This window comes from Thunnus maccoyii, chromosome 11 (genome assembly GCF_910596095.1).
Source record: "Thunnus maccoyii chromosome 11, fThuMac1.1, whole genome shotgun sequence".
In the NCBI taxonomy this organism is placed as follows: domain Eukaryota; kingdom Metazoa; phylum Chordata; class Actinopteri; order Scombriformes; family Scombridae; genus Thunnus; species Thunnus maccoyii.
In genome coordinates this window covers 30,776,916-30,795,819 of record NC_056543.1, presented here as the reverse complement: position 1 = coordinate 30,795,819, position 18,904 = coordinate 30,776,916, and the positions used below count along the sequence as shown (strand labels likewise).

Sequence of the window (18,904 nt, the reverse complement as noted above, 5' to 3'; positions counted from 1 at the left end):
CATCCACTGCCATTCAGTGTGGAAAAGACACACGTCACATATCACGGATGGCGTCATACTATCAGCCATATGTAATCTGTCTCCTATATTATTCCTCATCATCCCTATACAATGCCTTGAAATACTTCTTATCACTGCTATATTTACTCTATCCCTATGTGTTGGCATTAGAATTATTTGTGCACAATGCTCCATTCAATGTTTTGTGCAAAATATGTAATCTGCCTGGAATTAGTGGTTTTTCTTCTCCCACAGTCTGTGTGAAAGAAATAAGAAAGTGCAGCTCTCTTTCCCGCCTGTGAGCACTACTGGAGCAGCAGCGCCCTCCGTTGATGACAGATGAGAAGAAAAAGCTTACAGCACCTGGTATTCCCAGGCGGTCTCCCATCCAAGTACTAACCAGGCCCGACCCTGCTTAGCTTCCGAGATCAGACGAGATCGGGCGTGTTCAGGGTGGTATGGCCGTAAGCGAGAGAAGAGGCAGCAAACAGCCTATTTTAAAGATGCGCGCGGGCTCCTCCTATTCGTCGCTGTCTTATGAATCAAGATCCCACTTTCATCCACTGCCATTCAGTGTGGAAAAGACACACGTCAAATATCACGGATGGCGTCATACTATCAGCCATATGTAATCTGCCTTCTATATTATTCCTCATCATCCCTATACAATGCATTGAAATACTCGTTATCTCTGCTATATTTACTCTATCCCTATGTGTTGGCATTATGATTATTTGTGCACAATACTCCATTCATTTTATTGTACAAAAAACAGCATCTTATATCCTTTGTGATCTGTAATGAACCGGATAAATATGTGTTTTTCATCCCTTAGTGGTTAGTAAATGTCAGTTCATAGATGTGCTTTGCTTTTCACCTTTAACTCCTGTTTAGCTGCTGATGACAGATGAGAAGAAAAAGCTTACAGCACCTGGTATTCCCAGGCGGTCTCCCGTCCAAGTACTAACCAGGCCCGACCCTGCTTAGCTTCCGAGATCAGACGAGATCGGGCGTGTTCAGGGTGGTATGGCCGTAAGCGAGAGAAGAGGCAGCAAACAGCCTATTTAAAGATGCGCGCAGGCTCCTCCTATTCGTCGCTATCTAGAAGGTGAAGATCCCACTGTCATCCACTGCCATTCAGTGTGGAAAAGACACACGTCACATATCACGGATGGCGTCATACTATCAGCCATATGTAATCTGTCTCCTATATTATTCCTCATCATCCCTATACAATGCCTTGAAATACTTCTTATCTCTGCTATATTTACTCTATCCCTATGTGTTGGCATTAGAATTATTTGTGCACAATGCTCCATTCAATGTTTTGTGCAAAATATGTAATCTGCCTCGAATTAATCCTTTCTCTTCTCCCACAATCTGTGTGAAAGAAATAAGAAAGTGCAGCTCTCTTTCCCAGACACCTGTGAGCACTACTGGAGCAGCAGCGCCCTCCGTTGATGACAGATGAGAAGAAAAAGCTTACAGCACCTGGTATTCCCAGGCGGTCTCCCATCCAAGTACTAACCAGGCCCGACCCTGCTTAGCTTCCGAGATCAGACGAGATCGGGCGTGTTCAGGGTGGTATGGCCGTAAGCGAGAGAAGAGGCAGCAAACAGCCTATTTAAAGATGCGCGCGGGCTCCTCCTATTCGTCGCTGTCTTATGAATCAAGATCCCACTGTCATCCACTGCCATTCAGTGTGGAAAAGACACACGTCACATATCACGGATGGCGTCATACTATCAGCCATATGTAATCTGTCTCCTATATTATTCCTCATCATCCCTATACAATGCCTTGAAATACTTCTTATCTCTGCTATATTTACTCTATCCCTATGTGTTGGCATTAGAATTATTTGTGCACAATGCTCCATTCAATGTTTTGTGCAAAATATGTAATCTGCCTCGAATTAATCCTTTCTCTTCTCCCACAATCTGTGTGAAAGAAATAAGAAAGTGCAGCTCTCTTTCCCAGACACCTGTGAGCACTACTGGAGCAGCAGCGCCCTCCGTTGATGACAGATGAGAAGAAAAAGCTTACAGCACCTGGTATTCCCAGGCGGTCTCCCATCCAAGTACTAACCAGGCCCGACCCTGCTTAGCTTCCGAGATCAGACGAGATCGGGCGTGTTCAGGGTGGTATGGCCGTAAGCGAGAGAATAGGCAGCAAACAGCCTATTTAAAGATGCGCGCGGGCTCCTCCTATTCGTCGCTGTCTAACAGGTGAAGATCCCACTGTCATCCACTGCCATTCAGTGTGGAAAAGACACACGTCAAATATCACGGATGGCGTCATACTATCAGCCATATGTAATCTGTCTCCTATATTATTCCTCATCATCCCTATACAATGCCTTGAAATACTTCTTATCTCTGCTATATTTACTCTATCCCTATGTGTTGGCATTAGAATTATTTGTGCACAATGCTCCATTCATTTTATTGTACAAAAAACAGCATCTTATATCCTTTGTGATCTGTAATGAACCGGATAAATATGTGTTTTTCATCCCTTAGTGGTTAGTAAATGTCAGTTCATAGATGTGCTTTGCTTTTCACCTTTAACTCCTGTTTAGCTGCTGATGACAGATGAGAAGAAAAAGCTTACAGCACCTGGTATTCCCAGGCGGTCTCCCATCCAAGTACTAACCAGGCCCGACCCTGCTTAGCTTCCGAGATCAGACGAGATCGGGCGTGTTCAGGGTGGTATGGCCGTAAGCGAGAGAAGAGGCAGCAAACAGCCTATTTAAAGATGCGCGCGGGCTCCTCCTATTCGTCGCTATCTAACAGGTGAAGATCCCACTGTCATCCACTGCCATTCAGTGTGGAAAAGACACACGTCACATATCACGGATGGCGTCATACTATCAGCCATATGTAATCTGTCTCCTATATTATTCCTCATCATCCCTATACAATGCCTTGAAATACTTCTTATCACTGCTATATTTACTCTATCCCTATGTGTTGGCATTAGAATTATTTGTGCACAATGCTCCATTCAATGTTTTGTGCAAAATATGTAATCTGCCTGGAATTAGTGGTTTTTCTTCTCCCACAGTCTGTGTGAAAGAAATAAGAAAGTGCAGCTCTCTTTCCCGCCTGTGAGCACTACTGGAGCAGCAGCGCCCTCCGTTGATGACAGATGAGAAGAAAAAGCTTACAGCACCTGGTATTCCCAGGCGGTCTCCCATCCAAGTACTAACCAGGCCCGACCCTGCTTAGCTTCCGAGATCAGACGAGATCGGGCGTGTTCAGGGTGGTATGGCCGTAAGCGAGAGAAGAGGCAGCAAACAGCCTATTTTAAAGATGCGCGCGGGCTCCTCCTATTCGTCGCTGTCTTATGAATCAAGATCCCACTTTCATCCACTGCCATTCAGTGTGGAAAAGACACACGTCAAATATCACGGATGGCGTCATACTATCAGCCATATGTAATCTGCCTTCTATATTATTCCTCATCATCCCTATACAATGCATTGAAATACTCGTTATCTCTGCTATATTTACTCTATCCCTATGTGTTGGCATTATGATTATTTGTGCACAATACTCCATTCATTTTATTGTACAAAAAACAGCATCTTATATCCTTTGTGATCTGTAATGAACCGGATAAATATGTGTTTTTCATCCCTTAGTGGTTAGTAAATGTCAGTTCATAGATGTGCTTTGCTTTTCACCTTTAACTCCTGTTTAGCTGCTGATGACAGATGAGAAGAAAAAGCTTACAGCACCTGGTATTCCCAGGCGGTCTCCCATCCAAGTACTAACCAGGCCCGACCCTGCTTAGCTTCCGAGATCAGACGAGATCGGGCGTGTTCAGGGTGGTATGGCCGTAAGCGAGAGAAGAGGCAGCAAACAGCCTATTTAAAGATGCGCGCGGGCTCCTCCTATTCGTCGCTATCTAACAGGTGAAGATCCCACTGTCATCCACTGCCATTCAGTGTGGAAAAGACACACGTCACATATCACGGATGGCGTCATACTATCAGCCATATGTAATCTGTCTCCTATATTATTCCTCATCATCCCTATACAATGCCTTGAAATACTTCTTATCACTGCTATATTTACTCTATCCCTATGTGTTGGCATTAGAATTATTTGTGCACAATGCTCCATTCAATGTTTTGTGCAAAATATGTAATCTGCCTGGAATTAGTGGTTTTTCTTCTCCCACAGTCTGTGTGAAAGAAATAAGAAAGTGCAGCTCTCTTTCCCGCCTGTGAGCACTACTGGAGCAGCAGCGCCCTCCGTTGATGACAGATGAGAAGAAAAAGCTTACAGCACCTGGTATTCCCAGGCGGTCTCCCATCCAAGTACTAACCAGGCCCGACCCTGCTTAGCTTCCGAGATCAGACGAGATCGGGCGTGTTCAGGGTGGTATGGCCGTAAGCGAGAGAAGAGGCAGCAAACAGCCTATTTTAAAGATGCGCGCGGGCTCCTCCTATTCGTCGCTGTCTTATGAATCAAGATCCCACTTTCATCCACTGCCATTCAGTGTGGAAAAGACACACGTCAAATATCACGGATGGCGTCATACTATCAGCCATATGTAATCTGCCTTCTATATTATTCCTCATCATCCCTATACAATGCATTGAAATACTCGTTATCTCTGCTATATTTACTCTATCCCTATGTGTTGGCATTATGATTATTTGTGCACAATACTCCATTCATTTTATTGTACAAAAAACAGCATCTTATATCCTTTGTGATCTGTAATGAACCGGATAAATATGTGTTTTTCATCCCTTAGTGGTTAGTAAATGTCAGTTCATAGATGTGCTTTGCTTTTCACCTTTAACTCCTGTTTAGCTGCTGATGACAGATGAGAAGAAAAAGCTTACAGCACCTGGTATTCCCAGGCGGTCTCCCGTCCAAGTACTAACCAGGCCCGACCCTGCTTAGCTTCCGAGATCAGACGAGATCGGGCGTGTTCAGGGTGGTATGGCCGTAAGCGAGAGAAGAGGCAGCAAACAGCCTATTTAAAGATGCGCGCAGGCTCCTCCTATTCGTCGCTATCTAGAAGGTGAAGATCCCACTGTCATCCACTGCCATTCAGTGTGGAAAAGACACACGTCACATATCACGGATGGCGTCATACTATCAGCCATATGTAATCTGTCTCCTATATTATTCCTCATCATCCCTATACAATGCCTTGAAATACTTCTTATCTCTGCTATATTTACTCTATCCCTATGTGTTGGCATTAGAATTATTTGTGCACAATGCTCCATTCAATGTTTTGTGCAAAATATGTAATCTGCCTCGAATTAATCCTTTCTCTTCTCCCACAATCTGTGTGAAAGAAATAAGAAAGTGCAGCTCTCTTTCCCAGACACCTGTGAGCACTACTGGAGCAGCAGCGCCCTCCGTTGATGACAGATGAGAAGAAAAAGCTTACAGCACCTGGTATTCCCAGGCGGTCTCCCATCCAAGTACTAACCAGGCCCGACCCTGCTTAGCTTCCGAGATCAGACGAGATCGGGCGTGTTCAGGGTGGTATGGCCGTAAGCGAGAGAAGAGGCAGCAAACAGCCTATTTAAAGATGCGCGCGGGCTCCTCCTATTCGTCGCTGTCTTATGAATCAAGATCCCACTGTCATCCACTGCCATTCAGTGTGGAAAAGACACACGTCACATATCACGGATGGCGTCATACTATCAGCCATATGTAATCTGTCTCCTATATTATTCCTCATCATCCCTATACAATGCCTTGAAATACTTCTTATCTCTGCTATATTTACTCTATCCCTATGTGTTGGCATTAGAATTATTTGTGCACAATGCTCCATTCAATGTTTTGTGCAAAATATGTAATCTGCCTCGAATTAATCCTTTCTCTTCTCCCACAATCTGTGTGAAAGAAATAAGAAAGTGCAGCTCTCTTTCCCAGACACCTGTGAGCACTACTGGAGCAGCAGCGCCCTCCGTTGATGACAGATGAGAAGAAAAAGCTTACAGCACCTGGTATTCCCAGGCGGTCTCCCATCCAAGTACTAACCAGGCCCGACCCTGCTTAGCTTCCGAGATCAGACGAGATCGGGCGTGTTCAGGGTGGTATGGCCGTAAGCGAGAGAAGAGGCAGCAAACAGCCTATTTAAAGATGCGCGCGGGCTCCTCCTATTCGTCGCTGTCTTATGAATCAAGATCCCACTGTCATCCACTGCCATTCAGTGTGGAAAAGACACACGTCAAATATCACGGATGGCGTCATACTATCAGCCATATGTAAGCTGTCTCCTATATTATTCCTCATCATCCCTATACAATGCCTTGAAATACTTCTTATCTCTGCTATATTTACTCTATCCCTATGTGTTGGCATTAGAATTATTTGTGCACAATACTCCATTCATTTTATTGTACAAAAAACAGCATCTTATATCCTTTGTGATGTGTAATGAACCGGATAAATATGTGTTTTTCATCCCTTAGTGGTTAGTAAATGTCAGTTCATAGATGTGCTTTGCTTTTCACCTTTAACTCCTGTTTAGCTGCTGATGACAGATGAGAAGAAAAAGCTTACAGCACCTGGTATTCCCAGGCGGTCTCCCATCCAAGTACTAACCAGGCCCGACCCTGCTTAGCTTCCGAGATCAGACGAGATCGGGCGTGTTCAGGGTGGTATGGCCGTAAGCGAGAGAAGAGGCAGCAAACAGCCTATTTAAAGATGCGCGCAGGCTCCTCCTATTCGTCGCTATCTAGAAGGTGAAGATCCCACTGTCATCCACTGCCATTCAGTGTGGAAAAGACACACGTCACATATCACGGATGGCGTCATACTATCAGCCATATGTAATCTGTCTCCTATATTATTCCTCATCATCCCTATACAATGCCTTGAAATACTTCTTATCTCTGCTATATTTACTCTATCCCTATGTGTTGGCATTAGAATTATTTGTGCACAATGCTCCATTCAATGTTTTGTGCAAAATATGTAATCTGCCTCGAATTAATCCTTTCTCTTCTCCCACAATCTGTGTGAAAGAAATAAGAAAGTGCAGCTCTCTTTCCCAGACACCTGTGAGCACTACTGGAGCAGCAGCGCCCTCCGTTGATGACAGATGAGAAGAAAAAGCTTACAGCACCTGGTATTCCCAGGCGGTCTCCCATCCAAGTACTAACCAGGCCCGACCCTGCTTAGCTTCCGAGATCAGACGAGATCGGGCGTGTTCAGGGTGGTATGGCCGTAAGCGAGAGAAGAGGCAGCAAACAGCCTATTTAAAGATGCGCGCGGGCTCCTCCTATTCGTCGCTATCTAACAGGTGAAGATCCCACTGTCATCCACTGCAATTCAGTGTGGAAAAGACACACGTCACATATCACGGATGGCGTCATACTATCAGCCATATGTAATCTGTCTCCTATATTATTCCTCATCATCCCTATACAATGCCTTGAAATACTTCTTATCACTGCTATATTTACTCTATCCCTATGTGTTGGCATTAGAATTATTTGTGCACAATGCTCCATTCAATGTTTTGTGCAAAATATGTAATCTGCCTGGAATTAGTGGTTTTTCTTCTCCCACAGTGTGTGTGAAAGAAATAAGAAAGTGCAGCTCTCTTTCCCGCCTGTGAGCACTACTGGAGCAGCAGCGCCCTCCGTTGATGACAGATGAGAAGAAAAAGCTTACAGCACCTGGTATTCCCAGGCGGTCTCCCATCCAAGTACTAACCAGGCCCTACCCTGCTTAGCTTCCGAGATCAGACGAGATCGGGCGTGTTCAGGGTGGTATGGCCGTAAGCGAGAGAAGAGGCAGCAAACAGCCTATTTAAAGATGCGCGCGGGCTCCTCCTATTCGTCGCTGTCTTATGAATCAAGATCCCACTTTCATCCACTGCCATTCAGTGTGGAAAAGACACACGTCAAATATCACGGATGGCGTCATACTATCAGCCATATGTAATCTGCCTTCTATATTATTCCTCATCATCCCTATACAATGCATTGAAATACTCGTTATCTCTGCTATATTTACTCTATCCCTATGTGTTGGCATTATGATTATTTGTGCACAATACTCCATTCATTTTATTGTACAAAAAACAGCATCTTATATCCTTTGTGATCTGTAATGAACCGGATAAATATGTGTTTTTCATCACTTAGTGGTTAGTAAATGTCAGTTCATAGATGTGCTTTGCTTTTCACCTTTAACTCCTGTTTAGCTGCTGATGACAGATGAGAAGAAAAAGCTTACAGCACCTGGTATTCCCAGGCGGTCTCCCGTCCAAGTACTAACCAGGCCCGACCCTGCTTAGCTTCCGAGATCAGACGAGATCGGGCGTGTTCAGGGTGGTATGGCCGTAAGCGAGAGAAGAGGCAGCAAACAGCCTATTTAAAGATGCGCGCAGGCTCCTCCTATTCGTCGCTATCTAGAAGGTGAAGATCCCACTGTCATCCACTGCCATTCAGTGTGGAAAAGACACACGTCACATATCACGGATGGCGTCATACTATCAGCCATATGTAATCTGTCTCCTATATTATTCCTCATCATCCCTATACAATGCCTTGAAATACTTCTTATCTCTGCTATATTTACTCTATCCCTATGTGTTGGCATTAGAATTATTTGTGCACAATGCTCCATTCAATGTTTTGTGCAAAATATGTAATCTGCCTCGAATTAATCCTTTCTCTTCTCCCACAATCTGTGTGAAAGAAATAAGAAAGTGCAGCTCTCTTTCCCAGACACCTGTGAGCACTACTGGAGCAGCAGCGCCCTCCGTTGATGACAGATGAGAAGAAAAAGCTTACAGCACCTGGTATTCCCAGGCGGTCTCCCATCCAAGTACTAACCAGGCCCGACCCTGCTTAGCTTCCGAGATCAGACGAGATCGGGCGTGTTCAGGGTGGTATGGCCGTAAGCGAGAGAATAGGCAGCAAACAGCCTATTTAAAGATGCGCGCGGGCTCCTCCTATTCGTCGCTGTCTAACAGGTGAAGATCCCACTGTCATCCACTGCCATTCAGTGTGGAAAAGACACACGTCACATATCACGGATGGCGTCATACTATCAGCCATATGTAATCTGTCTCCTATATTATTCCTCATCATCCCTATACAATGCCTTGAAATACTTCTTATCACTGCTATATTTACTCTATCCCTATGTGTTGGCATTAGAATTATTTGTGCACAATGCTCCATTCAATGTTTTGTGCAAAATATGTAATCTGCCTCGAATTAATCCTTTCTCTTCTCCCACAATCTGTGTGAAAGAAATAAGAAAGTGCAGCTCTCTTTCCCAGACACCTGTGAGCACTACTGGAGCAGCAGCGCCCTCCGTTGATGACAGATGAGAAGAAAAAGCTTACAGCACCTGGTATTCCCAGGCGGTCTCCCATCCAAGTACTAACCAGGCCCGACCCTGCTTAGCTTCCGAGATCAGACGAGATCGGGCGTGTTCAGGGTGGTATGGCCGTAAGCGAGAGAAGAGGCAGCAAACAGCCTATTTAAAGATGCGCGCGGGCTCCTCCTATTCGTCGCTGTCTTATGAATCAAGATCCCACTTTCATCCACTGCCATTCAGTGTGGAAAAGACACACGTCAAATATCACGGATGGCGTCATACTATCAGCCATATGTAATCTGTCTCCTATATTATTCCTCATCATCCCTATACAATGCATTGAAATACTCGTTATCTGTGCTATATTTACTCTATCCCTATGTGTTGGCATTATGATTATTTGTGCACAATACTCCATTCATTTTATTGTACAAAAAACAGCATCTTATATCCTTTGTGATCTGTAATGAACCGGATAAATATGTGTTTTTCATCACTTAGTGGTTAGTAAATGTCAGTTCATAGATGTGCTTTGCTTTTCACCTTTAACTCCTGTTTAGCTGCTGATGATGACAGATGAGAAGAAAAAGCTTACAGCACCTGGTATTCCCAGGCGGTCTCCCATCCAAGTACTAACCAGGCCCGACCCTGCTTAGCTTCCGAGATCAGACGAGATCGGGCGTGTTCAGGGTGGTATGGCCGTAAGCGAGAGAAGAGGCAGCAAACAGCCTATTTAAAGATGCGCGCGGGCTCCTCCTATTCGTCGCTATCTAGAAGGTGAAGATCCCACTGTCATCCACTGCCATTCAGTGTGGAAAAGACACACGTCACATATCACGGATGGCGTCATACTATCAGCCATATGTAATCTGTCTCCTATATTATTCCTCATCATCCCTATACAATGCCTTGAAATACTTCTTATCTCTGCTATATTTACTCTATCCCTATGTGTTGGCATTAGAATTATTTGTGCACAATGCTCCATTCAATGTTTTGTGCAAAATATGTAATCTGCCTCGAATTAATCCTTTCTCTTCTCCCACAATCTGTGTGAAAGAAATAAGAAAGTGCAGCTCTCTTTCCCAGACACCTGTGAGCACTACTGGAGCAGCAGCGCCCTCCGTTGATGACAGATGAGAAGAAAAAGCTTACAGCACCTGGTATTCCCAGGCGGTCTCCCATCCAAGTACTAACCAGGCCCGACCCTGCTTAGCTTCCGAGATCAGACGAGATCGGGCGTGTTCAGGGTGGTATGGCCGTAAGCGAGAGAAGAGGCAGCAAACAGCCTATTTAAAGATGCGCGCGGGCTCCTCCTATTCGTCGCTATCTAACAGGTGAAGATCCCACTGTCATCCACTGCCATTCAGTGTGGAAAAGACACACGTCACATATCACGGATGGCGTCATACTATCAGCCATATGTAATCTGTCTCCTATATTATTCCTCATCATCCCTATACAATGCCTTGAAATACTTCTTATCACTGCTATATTTACTCTATCCCTATGTGTTGGCATTAGAATTATTTGTGCACAATGCTCCATTCAATGTTTTGTGCAAAATATGTAATCTGCCTGGAATTAGTGGTTTTTCTTCTCCCACAGTCTGTGTGAAAGAAATAAGAAAGTGCAGCTCTCTTTCCCGCCTGTGAGCACTACTGGAGCAGCAGCGCCCTCCGTTGATGACAGATGAGAAGAAAAAGCTTACAGCACCTGGTATTCCCAGGCGGTCTCCCATCCAAGTACTAACCAGGCCCGACCCTGCTTAGCTTCCGAGATCAGACGAGATCGGGCGTGTTCAGGGTGGTATGGCCGTAAGCGAGAGAAGAGGCAGCAAACAGCCTATTTTAAAGATGCGCGCGGGCTCCTCCTATTCGTCGCTGTCTTATGAATCAAGATCCCACTTTCATCCACTGCCATTCAGTGTGGAAAAGACACACGTCAAATATCACGGATGGCGTCATACTATCAGCCATATGTAATCTGCCTTCTATATTATTCCTCATCATCCCTATACAATGCATTGAAATACTCGTTATCTCTGCTATATTTACTCTATCCCTATGTGTTGGCATTATGATTATTTGTGCACAATACTCCATTCATTTTATTGTACAAAAAACAGCATCTTATATCCTTTGTGATCTGTAATGAACCGGATAAATATGTGTTTTTCATCCCTTAGTGGTTAGTAAATGTCAGTTCATAGATGTGCTTTGCTTTTCACCTTTAACTCCTGTTTAGCTGCTGATGACAGATGAGAAGAAAAAGCTTACAGCACCTGGTATTCCCAGGCGGTCTCCCGTCCAAGTACTAACCAGGCCCGACCCTGCTTAGCTTCCGAGATCAGACGAGATCGGGCGTGTTCAGGGTGGTATGGCCGTAAGCGAGAGAAGAGGCAGCAAACAGCCTATTTAAAGATGCGCGCGGGCTCCTCCTATTCGTCGCTATCTAGAAGGTGAAGATCCCACTGTCATCCACTGCCATTCAGTGTGGAAAAGACACACGTCACATATCACGGATGGCGTCATACTATCAGCCATATGTAATCTGTCTCCTATATTATTCCTCATCATCCCTATACAATGCCTTGAAATACTTCTTATCTCTGCTATATTTACTCTATCCCTATGTGTTGGCATTAGAATTATTTGTGCACAATGCTCCATTCAATGTTTTGTGCAAAATATGTAATCTGCCTCGAATTAATCCTTTCTCTTCTCCCACAATCTGTGTGAAAGAAATAAGAAAGTGCAGCTCTCTTTCCCAGACACCTGTGAGCACTACTGGAGCAGCAGCGCCCTCCGTTGATGACAGATGAGAAGAAAAAGCTTACAGCACCTGGTATTCCCAGGCGGTCTCCCATCCAAGTACTAACCAGGCCCGACCCTGCTTAGCTTCCGAGATCAGACGAGATCGGGCGTGTTCAGGGTGGTATGGCCGTAAGCGAGAGAAGAGGCAGCAAACAGCCTATTTAAAGATGCGCGCGGGCTCCTCCTATTCGTCGCTGTCTTATGAATCAAGATCCCACTGTCATCCACTGCCATTCAGTGTGGAAAAGACACACGTCACATATCACGGATGGCGTCATACTATCAGCCATATGTAATCTGTCTCCTATATTATTCCTCATCATCCCTATACAATGCCTTGAAATACTTCTTATCTCTGCTATATTTACTCTATCCCTATGTGTTGGCATTAGAATTATTTGTGCACAATGCTCCATTCAATGTTTTGTGCAAAATATGTAATCTGCCTCGAATTAATCCTTTCTCTTCTCCCACAATCTGTGTGAAAGAAATAAGAAAGTGCAGCTCTCTTTCCCAGACACCTGTGAGCACTACTGGAGCAGCAGCGCCCTCCGTTGATGACAGATGAGAAGAAAAAGCTTACAGCACCTGGTATTCCCAGGCGGTCTCCCATCCAAGTACTAACCAGGCCCGACCCTGCTTAGCTTCCGAGATCAGACGAGATCGGGCGTGTTCAGGGTGGTATGGCCGTAAGCGAGAGAATAGGCAGCAAACAGCCTATTTAAAGATGCGCGCGGGCTCCTCCTATTCGTCGCTGTCTAACAGGTGAAGATCCCACTGTCATCCACTGCCATTCAGTGTGGAAAAGACACACGTCAAATATCACGGATGGCGTCATACTATCAGCCATATGTAATCTGTCTCCTATATTATTCCTCATCATCCCTATACAATGCCTTGAAATACTTCTTATCTCTGCTATATTTACTCTATCCCTATGTGTTGGCATTAGAATTATTTGTGCACAATGCTCCATTCATTTTATTGTACAAAAAACAGCATCTTATATCCTTTGTGATCTGTAATGAACCGGATAAATATGTGTTTTTCATCCCTTAGTGGTTAGTAAATGTCAGTTCATAGATGTGCTTTGCTTTTCACCTTTAACTCCTGTTTAGCTGCTGATGACAGATGAGAAGAAAAAGCTTACAGCACCTGGTATTCCCAGGCGGTCTCCCATCCAAGTACTAACCAGGCCCGACCCTGCTTAGCTTCCGAGATCAGACGAGATCGGGCGTGTTCAGGGTGGTATGGCCGTAAGCGAGAGAAGAGGCAGCAAACAGCCTATTTAAAGATGCGCGCGGGCTCCTCCTATTCGTCGCTATCTAACAGGTGAAGATCCCACTGTCATCCACTGCCATTCAGTGTGGAAAAGACACACGTCACATATCACGGATGGCGTCATACTATCAGCCATATGTAATCTGTCTCCTATATTATTCCTCATCATCCCTATACAATGCCTTGAAATACTTCTTATCACTGCTATATTTACTCTATCCCTATGTGTTGGCATTAGAATTATTTGTGCACAATGCTCCATTCAATGTTTTGTGCAAAATATGTAATCTGCCTGGAATTAGTGGTTTTTCTTCTCCCACAGTCTGTGTGAAAGAAATAAGAAAGTGCAGCTCTCTTTCCCGCCTGTGAGCACTACTGGAGCAGCAGCGCCCTCCGTTGATGACAGATGAGAAGAAAAAGCTTACAGCACCTGGTATTCCCAGGCGGTCTCCCATCCAAGTACTAACCAGGCCCGACCCTGCTTAGCTTCCGAGATCAGACGAGATCGGGCGTGTTCAGGGTGGTATGGCCGTAAGCGAGAGAAGAGGCAGCAAACAGCCTATTTTAAAGATGCGCGCGGGCTCCTCCTATTCGTCGCTGTCTTATGAATCAAGATCCCACTTTCATCCACTGCCATTCAGTGTGGAAAAGACACACGTCAAATATCACGGATGGCGTCATACTATCAGCCATATGTAATCTGCCTTCTATATTATTCCTCATCATCCCTATACAATGCATTGAAATACTCGTTATCTCTGCTATATTTACTCTATCCCTATGTGTTGGCATTATGATTATTTGTGCACAATACTCCATTCATTTTATTGTACAAAAAACAGCATCTTATATCCTTTGTGATCTGTAATGAACCGGATAAATATGTGTTTTTCATCCCTTAGTGGTTAGTAAATGTCAGTTCATAGATGTGCTTTGCTTTTCACCTTTAACTCCTGTTTAGCTGCTGATGACAGATGAGAAGAAAAAGCTTACAGCACCTGGTATTCCCAGGCGGTCTCCCATCCAAGTACTAACCAGGCCCGACCCTGCTTAGCTTCCGAGATCAGACGAGATCGGGCGTGTTCAGGGTGGTATGGCCGTAAGCGAGAGAAGAGGCAGCAAACAGCCTATTTAAAGATGCGCGCAGGCTCCTCCTATTCGTCGCTATCTAGAAGGTGAAGATCCCACTGTCATCCACTGCCATTCAGTGTGGAAAAGACACACGTCACATATCACGGATGGCGTCATACTATCAGCCATATGTAATCTGTCTCCTATATTATTCCTCATCATCCCTATACAATGCCTTGAAATACTTCTTATCTCTGCTATATTTACTCTATCCCTATGTGTTGGCATTAGAATTATTTGTGCACAATGCTCCATTCAATGTTTTGTGCAAAATATGTAATCTGCCTCGAATTAATCCTTTCTCTTCTCCCACAATCTGTGTGAAAGAAATAAGAAAGTGCAGCTCTCTTTCCCAGACACCTGTGAGCACTACTGGAGCAGCAGCGCCCTCCGTTGATGACAGATGAGAAGAAAAAGCTTACAGCACCTGGTATTCCCAGGCGGTCTCCCATCCAAGTACTAACCAGGCCCGACCCTGCTTAGCTTCCGAGATCAGACGAGATCGGGCGTGTTCAGGGTGGTATGGCCGTAAGCGAGAGAAGAGGCAGCAAACAGCCTATTTAAAGATGCGCGCGGGCTCCTCCTATTCGTCGCTGTCTTATGAATCAAGATCCCACTGTCATCCACTGCCATTCAGTGTGGAAAAGACACACGTCACATATCACGGATGGCGTCATACTATCAGCCATATGTAATCTGTCTCCTATATTATTCCTCATCATCCCTATACAATGCCTTGAAATACTTCTTATCTCTGCTATATTTACTCTATCCCTATGTGTTGGCATTAGAATTATTTGTGCACAATGCTCCATTCAATGTTTTGTGCAAAATATGTAATCTGCCTCGAATTAATCCTTTCTCTTCTCCCACAATCTGTGTGAAAGAAATAAGAAAGTGCAGCTCTCTTTCCCAGACACCTGTGAGCACTACTGGAGCAGCAGCGCCCTCCGTTGATGACAGATGAGAAGAAAAAGCTTACAGCACCTGGTATTCCCAGGCGGTCTCCCATCCAAGTACTAACCAGGCCCGACCCTGCTTAGCTTCCGAGATCAGACGAGATCGGGCGTGTTCAGGGTGGTATGGCCGTAAGCGAGAGAATAGGCAGCAAACAGCCTATTTAAAGATGCGCGCGGGCTCCTCCTATTCGTCGCTGTCTAACAGGTGAAGATCCCACTGTCATCCACTGCCATTCAGTGTGGAAAAGACACACGTCAAATATCACGGATGGCGTCATACTATCAGCCATATGTAATCTGTCTCCTATATTATTCCTCATCATCCCTATACAATGCCTTGAAATACTTCTTATCTCTGCTATATTTACTCTATCCCTATGTGTTGGCATTAGAATTATTTGTGCACAATGCTCCATTCATTTTATTGTACAAAAAACAGCATCTTATATCCTTTGTGATCTGTAATGAACCGGATAAATATGTGTTTTTCATCCCTTAGTGGTTAGTAAATGTCAGTTCATAGATGTGCTTTGCTTTTCACCTTTAACTCCTGTTTAGCTGCTGATGACAGATGAGAAGAAAAAGCTTACAGCACCTGGTATTCCCAGGCGGTCTCCCATCCAAGTACTAACCAGGCCCGACCCTGCTTAGCTTCCGAGATCAGACGAGATCGGGCGTGTTCAGGGTGGTATGGCCGTAAGCGAGAGAAGAGGCAGCAAACAGCCTATTTAAAGATGCGCGCGGGCTCCTCCTATTCGTCGCTATCTAACAGGTGAAGATCCCACTGTCATCCACTGCCATTCAGTGTGGAAAAGACACACGTCACATATCACGGATGGCGTCATACTATCAGCCATATGTAATCTGTCTCCTATATTATTCCTCATCATCCCTATACAATGCCTTGAAATACTTCTTATCACTGCTATATTTACTCTATCCCTATGTGTTGGCATTAGAATTATTTGTGCACAATGCTCCATTCAATGTTTTGTGCAAAATATGTAATCTGCCTGGAATTAGTGGTTTTTCTTCTCCCACAGTCTGTGTGAAAGAAATAAGAAAGTGCAGCTCTCTTTCCCGCCTGTGAGCACTACTGGAGCAGCAGCGCCCTCCGTTGATGACAGATGAGAAGAAAAAGCTTACAGCACCTGGTATTCCCAGGCGGTCTCCCATCCTAGTACTAACCAGGCCCGACCCTGCTTAGCTTCCGCGATCAGACGAGATCGGGCGTGTTCAGGGTGGTATGGCCGTAAGCGAGAGAAGAGGCAGCAAACAGCCTATTTAAAGATGCGCGCGGGCTCCTCCTATTCGTCGCTGTCTTATGAATCAAGATCCCACTTTCATCCACTGCCATTCAGTGTGGAAAAGACACACGTCAAATATCACGGATGGCGTCATACTATCAGCCATATGTAATCTGTCTCCTATATTATTCCTCATCATCCCTATACAATGCATTGAAATACTCGTTATCTCTGCTATATTTACTCTATCCCTATGTGTTGGCATTATGATTATTTGTGCACAATACTCCATTCATTTTATTGTACAAAAAACAGCATCTTATATCCTTTGTGATCTGTAATGAACCGGATAAATATGTGTTTTTCATCCCTTAGTGGTTAGTAAATGTCAGTTCATAGATGTGCTTTGCTTTTCACCTTTAACTCCTGTTTAGCTGCTGATGATGACAGATGAGAAGAAAAAGCTTACAGCACCTGGTATTCCCAGGCGGTCTCCCATCCAAGTACTAACCAGGCCCGACCCTGCTTAGCTTCCGAGATCAGACGAGATCGGGCGTGTTCAGGGTGGTATGGCTGTAAGCGAGAGAAGAGGCAGCAAACAGCCTATTTAAAGATGCGCGCGGGCTCCTCCTATTCGTCGCTATCTAGAAGGTGAAGATCCCACTGTCATCCACTGCCATTCAGTGTGGAAAAGACACACGTCACATATCACGGATGGCGTCATACTATCAGCCATATGTAATCTGTCTCCTATATTATTCCTCATCATCCCTATACAATGCCTTGAAATACTTCTTATCTCTGCTATATTTACTCTATCCCTATGTGTTGGCATTAGAATTATTTGTGCACAATGCTCCATTCAATGTTTTGTGCAAAATATGTAATCTGCCTCGAATTAATCCTTTCTCTTCTCCCACAATCTGTGTGAAAGAAATAAGAAAGTGCAGCTCTCTTTCCCAGACACCTGTGAGCACTACTGGAGCAGCAGCGCCCTCCGTTGATGACAGATGAGAAGAAAAAGCTTACGGCACCTGGTATTCCCAGGCGGTCTCCCATCCAAGTACTAACCAGGCCCGACCCTGCTTAGCTTCCGAGATCAGACGAGATCGGGCGTGTTCAGGGTGGTATGGCCGTAAGCGAGAGAAGAGGCAGCAAACAGCCTATTTAAAGATGCGCGCGGGCTCCTCCTATTCGTCGCTATCTAACAGGTGAAGATCCCACTGTCATCCACTGCAATTCAGTGTGGAAAAGACACACGTCACATATCACGGATGGCGTCATACTATCAGCCATATGTAATCTGTCTCCTATATTATTCCTCATCATCCCTATACAATGCCTTGAAATACTTCTTATCACTGCTATATTTACTCTATCCCTATGTGTTGGCATTAGAATTATTTGTACACAATGCTCCATTCAATGTTTTGTGCAAAATATGTAATCTGCCTGGAATTAGTGGTTTTTCTTCTCCCACAGTGTGTGTGAAAGAAATAAGAAAGTGCAGCTCTCTTTCCCGCCTGTGAGCACTACTGGAGCAGCAGCGCCCTCCGTTGATGACAGATGAGAAGAAAAAGCTTACAGCACCTGGTATTCCCAGGCGGTCTCCCATCCAAGTACTAACCAGGCCCTACCCTGCTTAGCTTCCGAGATCAGACGAGATCGGGCGTGTTCAGGGTGGTATGGCCGTAAGCGAGAGAAGAGGCAGCAAACAGCCTATTTAAAGATGCGCGCAGGCTCCTCCTATTCGTCGCTGTCTTATGAATCAAGATCCCACTTTCATCCACTGCCATTCAGTGTGGAAAAGACACACGTCAAATATCACGGATGGCGTCATACTATCAGCCATATGTAATCTGCCTTCTATATTATTCCTCATCATCCCTATACAATGCATTGAAATACTCGTTATCTCTGCTATATTTACTCTATCCCTATGTGTTGGCATTATGATTATTTGTGCACAATACTCCATTCATTTTATTGTACAAAAAACAGCATCTTATATCCTTTGTGATCTGTAATGAACCGGATAAATATGTGTTTTTCATCACTTAGTGGTTAGTAAATGTCAGTTCATAGATGTGCTTTGCTTTTCACCTTTAACTCCTGTTTAGCTGCTGATGACAGATGAGAAGAAA

At 44.6% G+C, this 18,904-nt stretch overlaps 33 non-coding genes across 33 annotated transcripts; all 33 read right to left on the bottom strand.

Moving 5' to 3' along the window:
• Positions 1-351: 351 nt before the first annotated feature.
• LOC121907820 lies at positions 352-470 on the bottom strand. Its single transcript, XR_006099063.1, has one exon. It is a non-coding gene; the product is annotated as a 5S ribosomal RNA (ribosomal RNA).
• Positions 471-919: 449 nt separating this feature from the next.
• On the bottom strand, positions 920-1,038 carry LOC121907845. Its single transcript, XR_006099087.1, has one exon. It is a non-coding gene; the product is annotated as a 5S ribosomal RNA (ribosomal RNA).
• A 441-nt stretch (positions 1,039-1,479) lies between these two features.
• On the bottom strand, positions 1,480-1,598 carry LOC121907819. Its single transcript, XR_006099062.1, has one exon. It is a non-coding gene; the product is annotated as a 5S ribosomal RNA (ribosomal RNA).
• A 441-nt stretch (positions 1,599-2,039) lies between these two features.
• On the bottom strand, positions 2,040-2,158 carry LOC121907818. The gene has a single exon (XR_006099061.1). It is a non-coding gene; the product is annotated as a 5S ribosomal RNA (ribosomal RNA).
• A 448-nt stretch (positions 2,159-2,606) lies between these two features.
• Positions 2,607-2,725, bottom strand: LOC121907817. The gene has a single exon (XR_006099060.1). It is a non-coding gene; the product is annotated as a 5S ribosomal RNA (ribosomal RNA).
• Positions 2,726-3,162: 437 nt separating this feature from the next.
• Positions 3,163-3,281, bottom strand: LOC121907816. Its single transcript, XR_006099059.1, has one exon. It is a non-coding gene; the product is annotated as a 5S ribosomal RNA (ribosomal RNA).
• Positions 3,282-3,730: 449 nt separating this feature from the next.
• LOC121907814 lies at positions 3,731-3,849 on the bottom strand. Its single transcript, XR_006099057.1, has one exon. It is a non-coding gene; the product is annotated as a 5S ribosomal RNA (ribosomal RNA).
• A 437-nt stretch (positions 3,850-4,286) lies between these two features.
• LOC121907813 lies at positions 4,287-4,405 on the bottom strand. The gene has a single exon (XR_006099056.1). It is a non-coding gene; the product is annotated as a 5S ribosomal RNA (ribosomal RNA).
• Positions 4,406-4,854: 449 nt separating this feature from the next.
• LOC121907844 lies at positions 4,855-4,973 on the bottom strand. The gene has a single exon (XR_006099086.1). It is a non-coding gene; the product is annotated as a 5S ribosomal RNA (ribosomal RNA).
• A 441-nt stretch (positions 4,974-5,414) lies between these two features.
• LOC121907812 lies at positions 5,415-5,533 on the bottom strand. The gene has a single exon (XR_006099055.1). It is a non-coding gene; the product is annotated as a 5S ribosomal RNA (ribosomal RNA).
• Positions 5,534-5,974: 441 nt separating this feature from the next.
• LOC121907811 lies at positions 5,975-6,093 on the bottom strand. Its single transcript, XR_006099054.1, has one exon. It is a non-coding gene; the product is annotated as a 5S ribosomal RNA (ribosomal RNA).
• A 448-nt stretch (positions 6,094-6,541) lies between these two features.
• Positions 6,542-6,660, bottom strand: LOC121907810. Its single transcript, XR_006099053.1, has one exon. It is a non-coding gene; the product is annotated as a 5S ribosomal RNA (ribosomal RNA).
• Positions 6,661-7,101: 441 nt separating this feature from the next.
• On the bottom strand, positions 7,102-7,220 carry LOC121907809. The gene has a single exon (XR_006099052.1). It is a non-coding gene; the product is annotated as a 5S ribosomal RNA (ribosomal RNA).
• Positions 7,221-7,657: 437 nt separating this feature from the next.
• On the bottom strand, positions 7,658-7,776 carry LOC121907864. The gene has a single exon (XR_006099104.1). It is a non-coding gene; the product is annotated as a 5S ribosomal RNA (ribosomal RNA).
• A 448-nt stretch (positions 7,777-8,224) lies between these two features.
• On the bottom strand, positions 8,225-8,343 carry LOC121907843. The gene has a single exon (XR_006099085.1). It is a non-coding gene; the product is annotated as a 5S ribosomal RNA (ribosomal RNA).
• A 441-nt stretch (positions 8,344-8,784) lies between these two features.
• Positions 8,785-8,903, bottom strand: LOC121907808. The gene has a single exon (XR_006099051.1). It is a non-coding gene; the product is annotated as a 5S ribosomal RNA (ribosomal RNA).
• Positions 8,904-9,344: 441 nt separating this feature from the next.
• Positions 9,345-9,463, bottom strand: LOC121907807. The gene has a single exon (XR_006099050.1). It is a non-coding gene; the product is annotated as a 5S ribosomal RNA (ribosomal RNA).
• Positions 9,464-9,914: 451 nt separating this feature from the next.
• Positions 9,915-10,033, bottom strand: LOC121907805. Its single transcript, XR_006099049.1, has one exon. It is a non-coding gene; the product is annotated as a 5S ribosomal RNA (ribosomal RNA).
• Positions 10,034-10,474: 441 nt separating this feature from the next.
• Positions 10,475-10,593, bottom strand: LOC121907804. Its single transcript, XR_006099048.1, has one exon. It is a non-coding gene; the product is annotated as a 5S ribosomal RNA (ribosomal RNA).
• Positions 10,594-11,030: 437 nt separating this feature from the next.
• On the bottom strand, positions 11,031-11,149 carry LOC121907802. The gene has a single exon (XR_006099046.1). It is a non-coding gene; the product is annotated as a 5S ribosomal RNA (ribosomal RNA).
• Positions 11,150-11,598: 449 nt separating this feature from the next.
• Positions 11,599-11,717, bottom strand: LOC121907842. Its single transcript, XR_006099084.1, has one exon. It is a non-coding gene; the product is annotated as a 5S ribosomal RNA (ribosomal RNA).
• A 441-nt stretch (positions 11,718-12,158) lies between these two features.
• Positions 12,159-12,277, bottom strand: LOC121907801. Its single transcript, XR_006099045.1, has one exon. It is a non-coding gene; the product is annotated as a 5S ribosomal RNA (ribosomal RNA).
• A 441-nt stretch (positions 12,278-12,718) lies between these two features.
• LOC121907800 lies at positions 12,719-12,837 on the bottom strand. Its single transcript, XR_006099044.1, has one exon. It is a non-coding gene; the product is annotated as a 5S ribosomal RNA (ribosomal RNA).
• A 448-nt stretch (positions 12,838-13,285) lies between these two features.
• Positions 13,286-13,404, bottom strand: LOC121907799. The gene has a single exon (XR_006099043.1). It is a non-coding gene; the product is annotated as a 5S ribosomal RNA (ribosomal RNA).
• Positions 13,405-13,841: 437 nt separating this feature from the next.
• Positions 13,842-13,960, bottom strand: LOC121907798. The gene has a single exon (XR_006099042.1). It is a non-coding gene; the product is annotated as a 5S ribosomal RNA (ribosomal RNA).
• A 449-nt stretch (positions 13,961-14,409) lies between these two features.
• LOC121907796 lies at positions 14,410-14,528 on the bottom strand. Its single transcript, XR_006099040.1, has one exon. It is a non-coding gene; the product is annotated as a 5S ribosomal RNA (ribosomal RNA).
• Positions 14,529-14,969: 441 nt separating this feature from the next.
• Positions 14,970-15,088, bottom strand: LOC121907795. Its single transcript, XR_006099039.1, has one exon. It is a non-coding gene; the product is annotated as a 5S ribosomal RNA (ribosomal RNA).
• Positions 15,089-15,529: 441 nt separating this feature from the next.
• LOC121907794 lies at positions 15,530-15,648 on the bottom strand. Its single transcript, XR_006099038.1, has one exon. It is a non-coding gene; the product is annotated as a 5S ribosomal RNA (ribosomal RNA).
• Positions 15,649-16,096: 448 nt separating this feature from the next.
• LOC121907793 lies at positions 16,097-16,215 on the bottom strand. Its single transcript, XR_006099037.1, has one exon. It is a non-coding gene; the product is annotated as a 5S ribosomal RNA (ribosomal RNA).
• A 437-nt stretch (positions 16,216-16,652) lies between these two features.
• LOC121907850 lies at positions 16,653-16,771 on the bottom strand. Its single transcript, XR_006099092.1, has one exon. It is a non-coding gene; the product is annotated as a 5S ribosomal RNA (ribosomal RNA).
• Positions 16,772-17,222: 451 nt separating this feature from the next.
• On the bottom strand, positions 17,223-17,341 carry LOC121907834. The gene has a single exon (XR_006099076.1). It is a non-coding gene; the product is annotated as a 5S ribosomal RNA (ribosomal RNA).
• A 441-nt stretch (positions 17,342-17,782) lies between these two features.
• On the bottom strand, positions 17,783-17,901 carry LOC121907886. The gene has a single exon (XR_006099126.1). It is a non-coding gene; the product is annotated as a 5S ribosomal RNA (ribosomal RNA).
• A 437-nt stretch (positions 17,902-18,338) lies between these two features.
• On the bottom strand, positions 18,339-18,457 carry LOC121907797. The gene has a single exon (XR_006099041.1). It is a non-coding gene; the product is annotated as a 5S ribosomal RNA (ribosomal RNA).
• Positions 18,458-18,904: the final 447 nt, after the last annotated feature.